The following is a 13,647-nucleotide window of genomic DNA, read 5'->3' on the forward strand; positions in this document are numbered from 1 at the left end:
AAGCCACAGTGTTTATGGTAACTTGTTATGCAGCAACAGAAAACTGATACATGTATGACACAATCGATTCTATTTTTTTCCTTAAATCACTCTGAGTTCTGTCTCTTGCACCAAAATATCCTAGCACTCCCGGCTTCTCTGAGACGGTGCTATTGCTGTGTCCTTACATCGCTTTTCTGCCAGCTTCTCGGCTTTTACCCTTGCTGGTATCCCTTCGGACCCTAGGGTATGTATCCCCCAAGGTGACCCATTCAGCCCTCTCTCTTCTCTTTCTATGGCAATTTCCTTTTATTGCATATAATTCTTAAATCTGTGTCCTGGGTCTTGGCATCTCCCCCTAACGAGCACAAGATATATACAGTATAAATGAATTACGTCGGTTTCAAATTTCCAAACTTCCCCCCACCCCTCCCCCAAACCAGTCCTGGCCTTTTATTTGCCATTCATGCTAACTGGCACCACCAGCTCCCCGCCCCCCACAGTGCACCAGTTGCCAGTTCTCTCCAGCCTGCACTCTATTCCCACACCACCACGCTAGGTCGGCCCCTCTGCCTCGTCCAGAAGCCTGCTCATTGGTCTTCTTGCCTTCACTACTCTCCCTCCAAACCACCTGAGTCATCTTCCCTGGATCAGACTTCCTAAAAGTTATATAATACAACTTCTTCATGTCATTCTGTGGCATTAGTTCCTACAGCTTGCTGAAAATCCTCTAAAACATGATGTTTAAGACCTTACAATCTGGCCACGGCATACTTTCCCAACTGCGTTTCCTACTTCTCTCCTTATGCTTGTTGCAGCAGCCAAACCAAACTTCTCTCATCCCTGGCGGCTCACATTTCTGGCCCACGTGTGAAAAGCCAGGCCACACCTACCAAGACCTGCTCAGATTCTTTCCTCATCCTCTTTCCTTCACTCTCCTATGCTACAACTTTCTCAACCAGAAATACCTTTTTCTTTTTTTTGGATATGAGTTCCTACAGCCTATATTCCTTTTTCTCAGGATACTAATCATTTAATCTCTTATCCTAAAATAGGCACCACTTCCCCAGGCAGACTGTAGTAAGCTCTGTGAAGACAGGGCTTGTGTCTGTCTTCTTCCTGTAAGCCTCAGCGTGCTTTTGCTAATGGTAACCCCTTGATAAATACTGTTTGATTAACTGACTGAGAATGTAGTATTTTACTTTCACTCTGACATGTCCTCAAGTCTTCTTACTCTGTGGTTATCAAATAGGAGAGTCCCTTTTTAGTGACTAGGAAAAAAATCATTACATAGGCCAATATGGAAACTGCTCAGTCAATCAATGAAATATTCTGCAAGAGCCTCTTTTCCAACCCTGAACTAAAGCTGACTGTGTATTTTCTTCCTGAGGAGAAGCATCCAGGGCTGCTGCCTACTGCGGAGTTCAGAAATGCTTCACCAGGACCAGCCACTCAGCCTGCAGGGTGCAAAGCCGTCCCAACCCGCTCCCTCCTCCTCCCCTTCCCCCAAAGGAGCAAAATTCCCCTTCCCTCAGCAAGGCAATGGCAGTGACGAGCTTTCCTGAGAGGAGAGGTATCCAGTCAGATTTCAATAAGAACTGGAGGGAGGTGAAGGCGAGATGAAGCGCGACCTAACCTATTCTTTGTTTTTTAATCTTTTTTTCAGACTTCATTTATTTATCTTTAGAGGGGAAGGGAAGGAGAGAGGGAGAGAAATATCAATGTTTGGTTGCCTGTCATGTGCACCCTGCCGGGAACTGGCCTGCAACCCAGGCATGTGCCCTGACTGGGAATCGAACCTCGATCCTTTGGTTCAATCCACTGAACTACACCAGCCAGGGCTGCCAACCTAACCTATTCTGAAACACGATTTATGCATCCGATCAGGCATCCCTCTGTGATCAACGGCTGATGATTTGTGAGACTGATCCATTGTAAGATCTTTTTCCAAACAGCCAATCCTTAGGTATCCTTGAGCATGCATGTGGATATTAGTTGGTTTGTGTTTACGTTAAAACACAAACACACGCACACGCACACATATACACAAATTAGTATCTGGCTAAAGAACACATAATCAAAAGATAAATACACTGAAAAAATGCCATGATCCAACTTTTAAAAAATTAGAGTTCATGTTGATCCCCACCACTCTGTCCTACTCTTACCTTTACCATATAAAGGTGAGGCTTTAGTGACACGCATGTAGATGGGGCAGGTGTCTATACCTGTGTGCAGGTTATATGTCTCCTCACTGGGGTAAAGTTTGCTGAGAAATGTAATCATGCATCCAGAGAAAAGTATGTTTGCATATCAACAGTCAGAGTAAAATATGCATGAGAAATACTTAATCTGTACTGAATAGCCAGAGAATAATGTCTTGAGTAAATTATGATATTAAAGACCAATGTGGCACGTGCTCCTTACTGACAGTTTTTCCTGGCCTCATTTGCTTAATACTCTGCTCCCAAGTGGGTCGCTGCTGCCCCACGGAGAAGGCGCCTAAGGCCCAGGAGACAGAGGAAGGTGGATCGAGACCCTGGAGACCACACATCTGCAGGGTCACAAGACCCTTCAGCTGCCCCAGCCATCACGCCCCTTCTCCCTGGAGGGCAGTTTCAGTCACATCTGCTCCAGAGGCACAGTGGGAATTCAGGGGTTAAAACGGTTCCTGGAAAAGGGGGGATGGAACAGGCAGGCAGAGCCTGGGCCTCCTGTTTGATCATCACAAAGCATGGATAAATCATGAGCTGTTGTGGTCCCTGAGTAGCCGCTGGGAGGAGTCCCCTGACTTCCGATTTCTTTTGGTTTCTGCTCTACTTGTTCTCCTTTTCAAAACAAAATTAATAGAAAGTCTAAGAAATTTAAATATTTCCCTCTCATTCTCTTTTTGCCATCATATTTGGAGTTATATGATGGCATTCTGAACTATTTTATTTGGCCTGACTTTGCAAAATACTGAACAGTGAATCCAAGTAAAAAGACCAGATAGAGTCCACATACACCGCCAGACCATCCTTTTGGACAAATGCAAGTAACAGAAGTCACCAAAAGCAGAACTTTGGAAGCATCCTATCAAAGCCACACCACCTTTTCATTTAACAAAATAGACCTGTGTAAAAGCATAGCTACCACAAGACTAATCATGCTTCAAAAGTTACGGTACCATTGCATGCATAAAGGCTACCCCAAGATTTTTTAAAACCAGAATTATTGTCCAGAATTTAAAATGAGTTAACTCACATAATGTTTAGACCAGCAAGCCATAATTATATTGGCTGAATCTCGTTGGTCTTCTTTTTGTCTGCTTATTAAAATTTACTTTTAAAGTTTAATGATTGATTTTTAGAGAGAGAGAGAAGAAAGGGGGCGGAGAGAGAGAGATGGATTTGTTGTTCTACTTATCTACATATTCATTGGTTGATTCAGTCCCTCACCAGGGCATATCAGGATGACGCTCTAACCAAATAAGCTACCCAGCCAAGGTTGTCTGTTTTATTAAATTAAAAACCCAAACACATATAACAACTCTACATTTTAACCTCTTTTTTTGATACCATTCCACGTAGCTGCCTCCTCGTTTAAATATTACAACTGTCTGATGCAATTGGAAAAAAATATTGCAAAACAAAGGCACTATTGAAAACTTCTCTCCTTTTGGAGGAGGCTCAATAAAACTATTCTAGCTTAAAACCGAGATTTCAATGGTTTTAGCTGTGAACAAGTAACAGAAATGCCACTTGGCATTAAGTTCAGGGATTACCTGTCAAAAAACACCGAAGGCAGATAATGCTTTGATGTGGGTTACCTGGTGCCAGGGCAGTACCAAGAAATGCAATTATTTTTCTGTGAATGTGGAGGGGAAGACTTGATACCCTATTTGGAGCAAAGATCCAGTGTGTGAAGGGTGGAGGAGCCCAGCGGAGGGGGGCTGTCAGGAAGCACACGCACTCCAGCCTGCTCCTGCCAGTTACACACGCACTCAGCCTGCTCCTGACAGTTACACACGCACTCCAGCCTGCTCCTGCCAGTTACACACGCACTCAGCCTGCTCCTGCCAGTTACACACGCACTCCAGCCTGCTCCTGCCAGTTACACACGCACTCAGCCTGCTCCTGCCAGTTACACACGCACTCAGCCTGCTCCTGCCAGTTACACACGCACTCCAGCCTGCTCCTGCCAGTTACACACGCACTCAGCCTGCTCCTGCCAGTTACACACGCACTCAGCCTGCTCCTGCCAGTTACACACGCACTCAGCCTGCTCCTGCCAGTTACAAGTAAGAGAGTGAGCGAACACCTGTCCACTCAATACACAGCTCCACCTGCTACAATGTTTAAACTCAGCTAAAGGGAAATAACTAGCATTTTCTGAGCAGAGGACCCCAGCAGGATACAGTCACAATATGCCTTTTGAGTCCTGAAACCCAATTAAAATACCTGATGATCGTGTTTCATTAAAAAATTCCAAGGAATTTCTTCACATAATGAGCACTCTAAAAGTTTCCTACAGCTCTTCAAAAATAAACATGTAAAACTCTTTAGGATTAGCAACATCTATTTATCACAAGGCTGTAGAACACACGTTCTCAGGGAAAGGCACACCCTGCTTCCATTAGAAGAAAGAATCACAGGTTTTCTCCCCTCCCTCTTCATCTTCCAGGTTTAGGGTTTATCCCACCATCGTGGTTCAGGAGATTCTCACACATACAACTCCTAACATCAAAAAAGAAGAGCATTTCTAGCTCCTTAATTGTTTTGTTGAATAAGCTCTAAAAAGTTCATTTTTGTTACCTTTTTCAGGCAAAATAAGAGGACTTTTACGAAAATTCTATTGCTAAAACAATGGAATCCTCCCGGGACTGACTTCGTTATGGAAATGAAGTGACAGCTTCTTTTATCCAGCCAGGCAGAAAGTCTGCATTTATAAAAGGCATTCAGAACACTCAAGTGCGGTGTGTGGGAGGGCGCGCAGTGCTATTTTTAATTCCGATTGCAGCATTCCTCCCGTACAGGTCTTTCAGTATAATCATAATCATAATAACACTGATCTAAAAAGAAAAATAATCCTGTTTCTGCTGACCCCAGCAGAAAAAGGGAGAGAGAGAGAAAAAAGAAAGAAAATTAAGGGAATGATGAAGACAGCTTCCTTCTACTTTTGGACCACCCTGTAGGCTCAGAGATCAATCTCCACAGTTATCAGAGCTGACTATTTATTATCCAGAATTAAAAGCACTTAATCTCTACGAGTAATAGCATTATGTCTTCTCACACAAATTCCCATTTTGCACATGTGACTTTCACTCCCCTGGGTTTGCAGGAAGCACCAGTGCCTGCCAGGAAATGCTGTCAGTTCTTCCACCTGTTCCCAAAAGGTAATATTCCTTGGCAGTGGGTGCTGTGATGGTTGGGTCCTGCTGTGTGGCAGGGCCACACTGGAGACGAATTTCTAAATTCAAAAAGGCCCCTCATGTGAGCAAGAGGAAGACAAGCTTCTGCTTGGACAAAGGCAGAGCCTTCCGGGTCTGGTGTAAAATCTGTGGAGGGAGTCTCTTCATGTCTGCCATGTTTCTACTGGCTCTACCAGGGGCCAGGGCCTGAGGAGGAGTGATGAGTGGAAGAGCCAGGCAGGCAGTGAAGACTTCTTCCCGTAGGTGACTCTGCAGAAGTATGACATTGGGGGGAAGAAAGCACAGGATGAGAGTGGGGTTTCTTCAGAGGATGACTGATGGAAGAAGACCCTCTAGCCAGGGCTAAGTGAGTGGTTTAAGACCACTTACAGAGCATGAGCAAAGAGGGTCAGAGAGACATTTTTTAATTGAGGTAAAATTCACATAACATATAGGTCACCGTTTTAATCATTTTTAAAGCATACAGCCAGTGATTCTTAATACATTCACAATGTCATGCAACCACCACCATTATCTCATTCCAGAAGATTTTCATGATCCCAGAAGAAACCCTGTAGCCACTCTCCATTCCCTTCTCCTCCCAGCCGCTAGCAACCATTCACCTGTGTTCCGCCTCCACGGATTTGCCTGTTCTGGATGACGCATGTAAATGAATGACTCATACAATATGTGGCCTATGGTAGTCGGCTTCTTTCACTTAGCACAGTGTTTTCAGGATGCTTTCGTGTTGTAGTATGTGTCAGTCATTCACTCCTTTTTGGGCTGAATAATACTCCATTCATTGTACCCAAGCGCCACATTATGTCTGTCCCTTCATCAGTGGATGGACACTTGGGTCGTTCCCTCTTGTTTGCCTATTAGGAAGAAGACTGCTATGAACATTACTGCCCATGTTTTTGTTTGAATGCCTGCTGTCAATTCTCCTGGTCATCCGCCTAGGACTGGGTGTGCTGGGCCAGACAGTAACTCTGTGTGTGACTTCTTGGGGAGCTGCCACACTACTTTCCACAATGGCTCTACCACTTTATGGCAGTTTACAGCAGTTCCAATTTCTCCACATTTTTGTCCATACTTGCCACCCCCCTTTCATTAATACGACCATCCTAGTGGACATGCAGGTGTATCTCACTGTGGTTTTCATTTGCATTTCCCAGACACTAACGCTGTTGAACATTCTTTCAGCATGCTTATGGGACATTTGTATATCTTCTTTGGAGAAATGTCTATTCAAGTCCTTTGTCCATTTAAAAATTGGGCTGTTTGCCCTTTTGTTGTTCAGTTCTAAAAGCTTTTTGTACATTCCGTCCACAAGACTCTTATCAGTTACATGATTTACAAATATTTTCTTCCATTCTATGGGTTGTCTTTTGACTTTTTGGATGGTGTCTTTGATTCACGGGAGCCTTTTATTTTATCTGTTTTTTCTTTTGTTACTCTTCCTTGCAGTGCCATACCTAAGAATGCATTGCCACATCCACGGTGATGAAGATCTGCTCCTACGCTTTAGAATTCTTCAAAGAGTTTTATAGTTTAGTTCTCACATATAGGTTGTCGATCCCTTTTTTTATTTGCTGTGTATGGTGGGAAAGGTTCAACTTCCTCCATTAGCACATGTCTCATGGGTCTTTTTCTGGTTGCCTGAGCACCATTTGTAGAAAAGAGGTCAGAGAGTTTTTGAATATAGAGTGGTTCTACAGTCCAGCGGTGTCAAACTCATTTTCACCGGGGGCCACATCAGTCTCAAGGTTGCCTTCAAAGGGCCGAATGTAATTTTAGGACTGTATGAATGTAACTACTCTGTAACTAGGGGCAAGGAGCTCGGTGCTGCTGCTTGGTAGAAACAAGGTGCCGGCCAGGTACAACAAGGTGGAGGGCCGGATTCGGCATGAGGGCCTTGTGTTTGCCACCTGTATTCTAGTCTATTCTCTTAAAAAACTGTTTTTTAAAAATATCTATATATATTTGGCAAATTAATTAAATTAACTGAGTTTGGTTACAGTGAGTACAGTAAATGAACTTTTTTTCCCTCATTCCACATGTTGAAGGTGTAACAAGTTTTCAAGAATCATTGCCAATCAGGGTCATAATCCTCAGCCTCCAGGGAAGTCAACCAGCTCTGCGGTGCTGTGTTTTGCCAGGATTAATTTCCAAAAGCAACAAGGAGTTTGAAATTGCAGGGATTTCTATTATTTTAGTTCCACTTGTTTCCCTGTCTGTTCCCCTCTAGTGAACTACTCCTGTCCTCAGACACCTGCAGACCTCGGTTCTCCTTCCCACGCCAATACCCATCTATTAATGCAGGCTCTTTGGAGAGAACTTAATAATCTAATTCCTACTGAGGCAGACATAACATACTTTTAGCGTGATGCCTAAGTCCTTGTTTTGTTTAAGCAAAAAGAATAAAGTACAGGTTATGGAATGCCAGGTATCATCCACACAGCCACTGGAAGAACTGGAGACTTTCAAATCTCCCTAAAGTACCAGTTCTCAGACTTGGCTGCACACTGTGATCACCTGGGAGCTTCCCAACATCCTGATGCCCGGCGCCCACCTCCAGAAATGCCCCACTCCCTCGCCGATCTGGGGCGCTGTCTTGGCAAGGGGACTCTGGTGTGCAGCCAAGCGACAGCCCGCGCCCGAAGGTCGGTCATCAGAGGCTGCCTTGTGTTCACTCCTCCCACTCTTGAAGCAGCTCCTCATGCCCCTTTGCACCACCTACAGGCAGTTAGGGATGGACTTTCACCATGTTTTAAAAGTATTGTAATCCCAGAAAACTGAATTTCCTGTATCAGGTCTCATTTAATCTCTCTTGTGAAAGGAAGTTTATGACTCACATATGACCGACAGGTTGACAAAACTTGGAAATGGCAGAGAATGGGTTTGAATACAATCCTTTCAACCCAAAGTCTATATCATTTATGCTGTCTCTCCCAATTTTAAAAGGCCCAGTTATTATAAATATGGTCATACATATTGGTGCCAAGACCGATAAAGGGAATAGCAAATTCACACACTCCATCCTGCACCCTGATGGGCTGGGGACACACACTTACCAGAGAGAGCAGTGGGCACTGCTCCCACCCGTGCTGTTCTTTCTCTGTATTGTGTGGTGTGTATTTTATGTTTGTGGGACCCCCAAACTGTAATCACCTCCTGGAAGGTGGGCCCCTTGTAGTACAAGCATGCTAGGTGAGTGTTCTATGAACCCCCATCTGTATCAGTGTACCAGCTGGCGTTGTTGTGAGAGGCTGCATTCAGCTTCAGTGAGTTTGTTTTGAAGACTCTTTCAATGCATTTGCCCATTTCATGATGGGTGATTTATGAGTGCACCTGCCTACACCTCGCCAAGTGTTCAGCAGTTTTTGAACGAAAAAGCAGCATGACCCCCATGCCCCACCCTCCCTATTCACCTGATCTCACTCAAGCCACTTTTTTTTGTTACCCTGTATTAAAAAAGTCCTCAAAGGAAATGTTTTGCCGATGTGGAAGAGGTGAAACAAACAAACAAAAAAAACAGCATAAGCACTAAAAGACATAAAAATAGATGAGTTCAAAACACTGTTTTGAGCAGTGGAAAAAATGTCTCAATAGTTGTATTGCATCAAATGGAGAGTACTCTGAAAGTGACCAAAGTTTAAATAAATAAGAATAAATACACAATTTTTTATAAATAAATTCCATTTTGGGGGGTCCTGCTCATATGTCATTGTAAGGGAAGTGGACCTCAGAGTTACATCTGAATTCACAAAAATACAACATGAATCCAAAAACATAGCTGGATCAAATTTTCAGACATGGTGGGGAAGCAGTAATTCTTTCCAACATGTGCTAAGAATGGCAATAAGTCATGAAATACCTTTACTGTGGTACCAAAATGATAAACACTGGGAAAGCTAACACTTCATTTGTGAATTTAATCTGATGCACGTATATGATTACAAAGCTCAATCCATTGAAAAAAGCAAAAACAAAGGACATCAGGCAAAAGTCTCCAACACTTAAATGCCCAGGGCCTTACTGTAGAGAGGGCACAGCTTCCCCATGATGTCACCTCGCCTGCCAAAGCAGGAGGCAGGCACATCAACAGGCCTTTGCACAGCAGTGTAACCAAGTTAGAATTGGTAAAACATGTTGGAAGTGGTGACAGGCCTTGGGAAACTGAGCTTCAAATAGTTTTCCCCTCTTCGTTCTAACTGGTGCACTCAAACAAACGTGTAAATCTTAGCACACGTGTGTGTGTGTGCACATGTACACATACCCAGCTTGAAGGAAAAATATAGTTCAGTCCTGGCATTTTTCATAGGCCTCCTTTATCTTTAAGACAAAGGGCAATAGATTGTAGTACTATTATTCTATGTCTGTGTATTAGTGTGTAAGAAAATTGCAAGGATTTCTGTCCAGTAGATTTGGGAGCTGGAAAGGAATAAGGATTTGCTGGGGATTTTCCTAGGCCCGTATGATCGTTTAGTTAGAGGAGAAAATTTTTCACAAGTGAAGGTTCTACCTGCTTGTCTCCTAATTGTAGTGAATCTGTCAATTTTCTTTCAAGTATATCAAGACTTTACTCTTCAAAATCATTCTCAGTGTGTTCTGAATTGCTGTACTTTTAAGCTAACTACTTCTCAAAGTGTTGTTTAAAAACTGACATCTTCAAGCACAGGCTTAGAATATAACTAAATTTGCAAAGTCTCATTGGTTCTTATGAGAGTGTTACTTAAAAAAATACACTTGACAGCCAATCTCTTGAAAATGATTTGTGCATAAATTGTGTTCAAATTACTTTATATCAAGATATTTAAGAGAAAATGTGGTCTTCTTTGTAATAAGCTAAAAATAATGATATCCTTTATCTTCAATGGAACATGCACATATGTTGTCTGAGCTACTGCATTTAAACAAATTGAAAAACAGTAGGATTCTGGCTACAGTCCATGAAGAAAAAAAACTTGCCTGGAATATCATTTTAGCATGAAAAAAGAATACAATTAAATGTTATCTTCGACAAAGTTTAATCCTACCTACGAAATCAGAGTTGTCAACCAGGTCCAAGGCATCAAATTATCCAAGCTGATGTCTCAAAACCAGACAGAAAGCTCTGGAAAACAATAACCATGGCAGTCCAATTTTACTTAAAGAAAAAGAAAATACTGGAGATGTAAGAGCCGTAGGGGTGATCCAAACGGCAGAGTAAGGGGAAGGTACACTCACCTCCTCCAAGGACCACATCAAAATTACAACTGAATTACACAGAACAGTCAGCCTGAGTACCCATCCAAAGACTGGCTGAGCCAAAGTCTTATCACTACGGATACACAGAGGAAGCCACGCTGAGAATGGCAGGAGCAGTGGAGATTCAAAACTGGCTACCCTGAACCCACATGTGGTGGCCGAAAATCTGGAGGGATATCTCAGCTACAGGGGTATCCCCTGAGGAGCGAGGGGTCTCAACCTCACTCTGAGCTTCCCAGCCCAGAGAATCAGTGCCAGGAAGAGGAGCCCACATAACTTCTGGCTGTGAAAATCAGTGAGGGTTTCATCCACCCAGATGAGACGGGAGACTGCTGGAAACCCAGGTGCCCTGTTGAAAAGCCAATCAAAATCTCGATATCGGCATTAAACCAGGGCTCCAGCAGAGGGACCGTGGCTTGGAAGGGCAGGAGTCATACACAGAAAGACTGAGCTGTGTGGCTTTAGGGAGAGGGCTGGAGGGACAGACGCCCAGGTCTCTTTGTTGAGCCCCTCTCCCATACCACCCACAGAAACCATCTTTCCTGGACCGAGCACTCCCCTCTGTACGTCAGCCTGGGGAGCGACACCAGACCCACCCTGCCAACTGCCCAAGGCAGCGCCCTGCCAAGCTTGCACCCCCTGTGGGCTCTGCCAGCGGTGACCAGTCTGGGCCTGCCTTGTGCGTTTCTTAAAAAACTCTTAAGGAATTCTGGGCAACCTCAGAGGTACCAGTGACACACAGGGTAAAACTGAGTTGCCTGGCTTTAGGGCAAGGGCCGTTTCCCCCACATGCTGACCGGTGTCCCCATTCCCATGCTGGGCACATACCCTCCCAATGGCCTCAGCCATTGGGGAGGCTATACTGGCCTCCCCATCCCAACGCCCTGCAGCCCTGCCCTGCCAAGCTTGCATACAGCTGTGGGATCTGCTGGTGGTGGCCCGCCTTGGCCACCCTCCTTGTAGCCTTCCTTGGAAAACTCTTGAGGAATTCTGGGCAAGCTTGGTGGTCAGTGGGGGGCAGGGTGCCAGAGATGCAAAGGGAGAGGCTAAGTTGAGGGGCTTTAGGGTGAGCAACGTCTTTCTACATGCCTGACAGATGCTACCATCTTGTGCAGAGCCCTCCCCACACAGCCAAATCTTAATCTGTTCTAGCCAAATGAATTCCATTGGCTCCACCCTAACAATTCCCTGAATCCCTACCCAATTGCAAAAGTCTGTAGGCCTCTGGCCTGTGGGGGCTTGCCTTGGTATACCCTGAGACATTTGATGACTAGCTTCAGACCTCGCACTGGTGCTGAGTTGAATCTGTGTTAACCTGGCAAACCTCACTTCCAACCACCTGTTGACTCACTCACTGAGAACCTGCCTTGTGCAACCTGCACACCATCTGAGGCTCTTTCAGTGGCTGAGACTAATGGACAGCTGGCAGGTGGCAGCAGATCTCTGGGTGCTCTGGGCTTTTTGCCGATCGGCCTGAGTCCCGGTATTGGTGGCAGCTCACCTCAGTATGAAGCTTGGCCCCTCCCATGCACACCTAGACCCAGCACAGGCAGCTACCAACTATGGATCACTTTGTAGCTCCAAAGAAGGGACCAGTGGCCAGTCACAGGCATGGTCTGACATTGATATTCAATCGAGTGCCTCCCAAGAGCCCCCAAAACCAACACACCCAGTGACTGGCTTCATACCATATCAGAGTATGACTTAATTAACTCAATACATGGCACACCCAAAGGGAGGTCTCAGCAAGCACCAGACCCTGCTGGGGCAAGTTCTACTTCATGGGGTCAGCACCTACACGGCAGCTCGTATGCTGCAGTTGCTATCAGTCCTCACAGTCAACTAGCCTGAGGGTCAATACCAATCAATGAACACTGAATACCAACAGCAATGAACACTGAACCACAAACAGGAAAATCCTGGAGAATCCAGCTCAGGTGACCACAGAGGCTGTGCATTGAGCCTCACAGAACATCTACATGAGGCCACTCTCCCAAGGCTGGGTGACGTGGCAGATCTACACAGTACACAGAAACAAATACAGAGAGGCGGCCGAAACAGGGACACAGAGAAACATGCTCCAAATCAGAGAACAAAAAAAAAAATCCAAAAAAAAGAACAAAATAATGTGGAGGCAAACAACCTACCAGACACAGAGTTAAAAGAATGGTTATAAAGATGCTCATGGAACTTAGAGGAAGAATGGAAGAACTCAGAGACAACTTCCACAAAGAGACAGTAAGCATAAAAAGGACACAGAAATGATTTTAAAAAAGTCAGAAAAGGAATATAATATCTGAAATGAAGAATACAATAGAAGAAATTAACAGAAGATTAGATGAAGCAGAAGATGAAATCAGTGATTTGGAAGACAAAGTAGCAGAAAACACCCAATCAAAGCAGCAGAAACAAGAAATAATAATTTAAAGACAGAGAACAGTTTATGGGACTTCTGGGACAACATCAGTGTTACAACATCTGCATCATAGGAGTACCAGAAGGACAAAAAGAGAGTAAGGGATGGAGAACCAATTTGAAAAAATAATGACGGAAAACTTCCATAACCTGGTGAAGGAAAAAGACACACAAGTACAGGAAACACAGAGAGTCCAAAACAAGATGAATCTAAAGAGGCCCACATCAAGACAGATCATAATTAAAATGGCAAAGATTAAACACAAAGAGAGGACATAAAGGGAAAGATTAATAGTAATGGAGTAATAGTAGGAAACTTTTAACACCCTATTGACAACAATGGATAGATCTCCCAGGGAGAAATCAACAAGGAAACAGAGGACTTAAATAACATTAATATATTCAGAGAATTTCTTCAAAGCAGCAGAATATACATTCTTTTCAAGAGTGCCAAAATATAAGTCCCAATACATTTAGTAGGACTCAAATATCAAGCATCTTCTCTGACCACAGTGGTATGAAACTAGAAATCTCAACAAAAAACTGAAAATGGACAAACACATGGAGGCTACATAACATGACACTAAACAATGAATGAGTTAACAACGAGATCA

The 13,647-nt window shown here is 44.0% G+C and overlaps 1 protein-coding gene across 10 annotated transcripts in view; it reads right to left on the reverse strand.

Annotated features, from left to right (window-relative positions):
- Positions 1-13,647, reverse strand: part of ATXN1 (ataxin 1) — a 386,007-nt gene that overhangs the window by 156,779 nt on the left and 215,581 nt on the right. The window contains exon 1 of one of the 10 annotated variants that reach the window (XM_053668265.1): positions 10,408-10,514. The exons of the other annotated variants lie outside the window; for them this stretch is intronic. The gene's annotated coding sequence lies outside the window, so the exon portion shown is untranslated. Of the gene's footprint in view, positions 1-10,407; positions 10,515-13,647 lie in introns of those variants that run through there. 10 annotated transcript variants of the gene reach the window in all.

This window comes from Artibeus jamaicensis, unplaced genomic scaffold (assembly GCF_021234435.1).
Source record: "Artibeus jamaicensis isolate MK-2021 breed Jamaican fruit bat unplaced genomic scaffold, CSHL_Jam_final contig_482, whole genome shotgun sequence".
In the NCBI taxonomy this organism is placed as follows: Eukaryota; Metazoa; Chordata; class Mammalia; order Chiroptera; family Phyllostomidae; genus Artibeus; species Artibeus jamaicensis.